We start from the raw sequence: 6,000 nt of genomic DNA on the forward strand, positions 1-6,000 counted from the left end.
ACCAAAAAACAGATTTAGTCTTTAGATCGGGAGTCTTCCAGTGGGTGTAAAATTGATTGGTTGCAGTTCTGAACAGAGTTAAAATGTGTTTTTCAGCCCTGAAAATTTCATGTGGATATTTCCGGTACTTACGAAGTTATGAGGCCTCAAATATACTTAAAAGACCTAATTCTGGACTTACCTCATGTAATTTGACTGCCTGTAACTCAAAAAAAAAGTCTTAGTATAAAGGTAAAATTTTGCATGCCTTCATTAAATACACTAAGGTGACTGTACATTAAAAATCCGCTGACTTTGATCGGTTTGGGGGGAGCGTTGCCTTTCTCCTTCCTGTGTATCTGTAACCTTGGATTTACTTAGAGATGAAGGAAGAGTCCAGGGGTCTCTGAAATCTGCCTCTGATCTGTTAAAAGCAGCAGATGGAAAAGAGAATCTGTCCAGCAGCACCAATAAAATCTCACAGTGCGTTTTTCATGTGTGAGGCAGCTGAGAACAGTGGTACAGTAAACAGAGCCTCTCCATCAGCTCCATGCAGTATATTAGGTCATTTGGCCGGCTGGAGGAATCCCATTTAGCAGCTGATAAAAGCATTTGGGATGAATTCTGAAGCCCCAGGGCAGCTTGGAGGAGTCCCTCACCTCATCTGGGTTCAGTCATTGAATGCTCTCCACGGAGCTGTTTGAGGCCGCCGGTTGGCCGGCTGCAGGGAAAGTGTGGGCAGACTGGGACACGCGCAGATGAGCAGGATCAAAGCGCTGTTGGCCGCCGTTTAACGCTGGAAAAACCATCGTAGGCTGCACGGCCCAGAGAAGAAGAACAGAGAGAGGCGATGGGAGTGGAGGTGGAGGTTAAGAGGAGGGTGGGGGTCATATTAATGCTCCACTTTATTGCTTTGTACTGTTAAAATTAAGAGCTCGGATTTCATGACAGCACTTCAGCCGTGCACGCTTGACTTCTCCTTCCAGTCCGGGTTCAGTTTCAGACGCCAGCGACCCGAGAAGAGAGCTGACCCAAGCGCCACTGAGTGACAGCTGAGTACCTGTGATCATTCAGTCTGTGAAATACCAGCTTTGCAGTGCCAAACGTGAAGAAATACTCCAAATATTTAGTTTACAGAATTTTAACCCAATGTCAATAAAATGTGCAACTTTTCCACCTCTTTAATTTCTCCCCACAAATGGTCGAGTCTGCTAATTTCCAACTCCACATTTTCCTCCAGGACTACAGTCAATCAGAATTTCATTTTTGCTGTTGAGAGCCAATTTAAGCACAAATAAACTTTTAACAAACCTAACTTCCTCAAATTTCCTAATTTTTCATGTGTTTTTTAAAGAATGGGTCCAATCCATCCATTTTTAGACATCACAGGCTTTGATTGTAATTTCTAGGTAAATGTTCCAAAATTAGGCTTCTTGTTGTGATAATTTTCTGTTTAAGACATTTAAATATTTTGAGTGTTTCACAATAAAATTCCTGAAAGCACCCACATCTATAAACCACTTTATTCAAAGGATGAGACAAACCTTGACTATGACGACTACACTCTAACTTTTTGATTAATGTATCACAGTCACCAGTTGATTGGTGACTGTGAGAACCATTAAAAATAATCATAAATGAACATCAATAATAATCATAAATATGTTTGGACTCAGTCACTTTTAGAAAATTGATTTTCTTTTCTTTAATTCACTGACTTTAAGATTAAATCCTACCTGCTGATTAAGATTATTCATCCAAACAAGAAGTCTTCTTCACACACAAAAGTCAGCCATGGAGTTCCACAGGGTTCTGTACTAGGACATGTATTTCTTACTGCTTCGTCTTCTTCTTCTTAGAAAACACTGCTATCCTGATAATACCCATTTATATTTATGTCTAACACGTGATATTAAAAGCATTTAGTTAAATGACTGGCATATTCTAAGACATAAAAACATGGGTGATGTGATGGGTGATCAAATTTGGTCATTTTTGCAACTCGAGCATTAAAAATAACAATATTTACACATTATTTTATTTAAATAACCTTTTTTTGTAAAAAAAACAATGAGCTACCATTTGTAATTCACAATAGATTTTTAACAGATCTATATATATATGTGGTTGGTGGATATCTGTTTCTCGCCGATTTATATAGAGACTTTAAATACACATGTTTTGATATGAAGAAATTATACACGTGAATAAATCTTTCTCAGCCATTCTCTTTTGCTGCATCTTTGATTAAAACTAAGAGTAATGAGAGATTTCAAATACAGTGAACAGCTAACAAACAGAAACGATGATTAAAGTGTGAACAGAGACATGAAACATCTTGTTTCATTTTTGTGAAGGTAAACTTTTAACCCCAACGCCTGTCAGTCATTTGGATGAGCTGTTATCCTGCCTGAAGCTAAACAAAACTCTCCACATATCCCAAAATATGCTTCTGTCTTCAGACTGTCTGCTCCTGGCCAGAGTGCAATCAAGGAAATACTATGAGGGGCCGTACAAGCCAAAATTCATTCTTTCACTCTCACACACATATATTTTCACTCTCACATACATATATTCTTCTTTCACACACATATACTTTCACTCTCACATACATATATTTTCACTCTCACATACATATATTCTTCTTTCACATACATATACTTTCACTCTCACATAGTTTTATTTTAATTTTTATATTTAGATATTTTTATTCTCATGTTTACACATATTTAACACACACACATTGCAATATTGTGCTCTCTTATACATGTATTTTAATGTACATATTTACAAATTCTCACTCTAACATACACGCATTTTCATTTATGCATTCCTACATTTTGCTCTCATTTACATGCATTCAATATGCATTTAATCTCACAAATAATAATACAAGTGATGAGGACAACGATGTGACCCTTTCAGGAGATGATAAAATATTTCTTAACACCCCGATAGCTTGCTGAAGAACTCGAGTTTCTTCTCCCCCCTCCATACTGTCAGACACTCGAAAGTGACCCGCGCATGCTTCTCAGCCAATCACAGCGGTACAGACACCCAGCCTTCCGTTTCCATTAAACTCCTTCCGTTTCCACTATACTCTTTCATTCACATACATTATTCTCTTGCATACATATATTTTCTTCAGACATGTATGCATTCTCTTCTTACATACATATATTATTTGTGAGATTAAATGCATATTGAATGCATGTAAATGAGAGCAAAATGTAGGAATGCATAAATGAAAATGCGTGTATGTTAGAGTGAGAATTTGTAAATATGTACATTAAAATACATGTATAAGAGAGCACAATATGTGTGTGAAAGAAGAATGTATGTGTGTGAGAGTGAAAGAATGAAGTTTGGCTTGTACGGCCCCTCATAAAACACAGTAGGGCTGGGCGATATGACCTAAAATCAAAATTGACATTAATTGAACATTTTCCCTTAATGAATATCATTACCAATTTTTAAAATGAATTTTTTTTTTATAATGACTTGACTTTTTCACCAAATGTCAGTAACAACCCAAACAATCAGATGGCCTTAAATTATGTGCAATAATGAGAAATGACACAGGGAAAAAGTATTGAACACACTCAAATGTATTTAATACTTCATGTAAAAGTCTTTGTTGGTGATGACATCTTCAAGATGCCTCCTGTGTGGACAAACTAGTGGCATGCACTGCCCAGGTGTGATTTTGGCCCATTCTTCCACACAGTCGGGGGGATCCATGGGCTCCTTCTATGAACTAAACTGAAAAACAATATAATCAAAATGGGAAAGATTATGTACCAAAAATGAAGTGATTAGAGGTCCTGAATTGAGATTTTGATTCATTTCTGATTAGTTGCCCAGCAGATTTAAATTAGACTTACATTTACCCTTCAAGCTCAACTCTGTGCGTCTCTTTCCTTGTTACCTGCTTTCTCCTACGTCATTTTCGGTGTTCCAGCCTTTGATCTGTTGGATTCAGCTCCAGCACTTTCACTGGAAAATTCCCTCTGACATTTTTTGCCTTTTGGGTGAAAACTTTTCCTTGACTTTTATGATTGTACATGTATAAACAACTTTCCAAAGAAGTTGCCTGACTGTAGATTACAATTACTATTAGGACTGTAAAGGTTCCTGCTGGTGAGGAGAGTTGGCCTTTTTAGAAATGTTCCGGATGTTAGAAATCCAGATGAACAGATTTTGGGGGGATTATGTCTGTCAATAAATAAATAAATATGTATCCCTTGCTAAAATAATTCATTAATTCATTAAATTCATCTGAGATCATCATGTGTTTAAATGTTCAAAGATGCTTATTAATGTTTAAAATACAAAAAGAAACCATTTAAAATGTGTTACATTTTAAGTTGTATTATTTACACTTTAACTGGAAGAGTTTGGAATTCATAAAAATGTGACTCTTACGTACATTTTGAAGTATCCTTGATTATTTTTCTTTAATTTAATTGGCATGTACTAAAGCTCTGGTGACTCCAATCAATCTGGTGAGAGTTTCAGGTAGAGGGGCGGGATTTGGCGGGGAGCTGTAGGGTCTGCTGTTTGCGTGAGAGGGAGGAGAGACGAGCTACTGCTGTCGTGAAAGTTTGAGTCCGTAGGTGAGCAACACACAGTTATCTGACATGTGGAGCTGTTATAAGTTACCAAGAGGTGATTAGGAGTCTGAGAGGTTTTTCCAAAACTGTGACTTTTACCATGTAAAAAGTGCTGATATAGATATAAATAACCGCGTTTAGCCTAGCATTTTTCTGCTTAGCTCAGGTAATGCTAGTTATTGCTGAGACGGCAATGAGTCAGTATTCAGCTGATTTATTTAATTCAGGAGGAGGTAACTGACATTTTACCGGCGTGATAGTGGATTTTCTGTGAGCCGGTGGACAGTGTGTGCTGCGCCCTGCTGGCGGCCTTGACCCCTTTCCTCCCACCTGTCCTTTGAACTATCAGGAGCCGTGAGTACTGATATTTGCACGTGCCTGTTATTTTAGTGCTTGTTTACAAGTGAAGCCCCAACAAACCCCGGGCACAACCCAGGGCTGCAACAAGGGTTATTTTGAGAACGTTTGAGAGTGTTGCAATAGAGGTGTGGGTAGGTGACAGTGTGGTGAGCCCACCATAATGTTTAATTATTGTGTTTCAGTTGGTGTTACAAACCGTAGTGAATGAACAGTACTGAACACCACTTTATCAGTGCTACATGTTATTTACCTTCTAACCCAAGTGATTTTACTTTTTTCCTGAAAATCACTAAAGTGAAACTGTTGGATTTCAAATGATATGCTTGTTTTGTGGTTTATTTACATTATTCGTATTATGGGTTATAAGCATCAACAAAGGAATATCAAAAGTAAACTGCACTGTAGAGGCCCAGGCCCTGCTCATATACACATGAGACAGGTGTTACAAATAAATACATTTCAGCACGTTAATCAGACAAGAACCTCATCCAGGATTGGAGACTAGAAACACTGTGAGTCAGTCAGCAGACAGATGAGGACAGCACCGTCCTGACTGCCCACCTCCTTTAAACAAGTGCCTGTTTCAGCCAGCAACTCTATTAAAAGCTACTTTTACCACAGCAGGTAGGTCCTTATGTTTGATTTGGCAGAGATTATTTTGCCGAAGGCCGTTCCTGAATTATTGTTTAACATTACTCATGCAATGTTTGTGATGTTTTATACAAACTATAAAACATTTCAGGTGAAGCAGATGGAAAAATTCGTTGTAGGAAACATTTTTATGTTAAAAAATATCACAAATATACAACTACTCAGATTTACAGGTTAAACAGACAGCATGTACTGTAAATGGACACTCTGAGTGTGCAATAATTGGATCGTGACAGGACAATCAGCCTGTGAATGAAACTCAGACAAGTCCAGGGGTCGGAGACAGCGTGGGACCAGCTGTCCTCTGGGCCCTCGATGAAGAGGCTGATGTGAAAAGCAGAGGTGGGCTTAGATGACAGAAGTAAAGAGGTGCGACAGTCCATCAGCAGAGTCTGGG

Source organism: Oreochromis niloticus, linkage group LG17, assembly GCF_001858045.2.
Source record: "Oreochromis niloticus isolate F11D_XX linkage group LG17, O_niloticus_UMD_NMBU, whole genome shotgun sequence".
NCBI classification, from domain to species: domain Eukaryota; kingdom Metazoa; phylum Chordata; class Actinopteri; order Cichliformes; family Cichlidae; genus Oreochromis; species Oreochromis niloticus.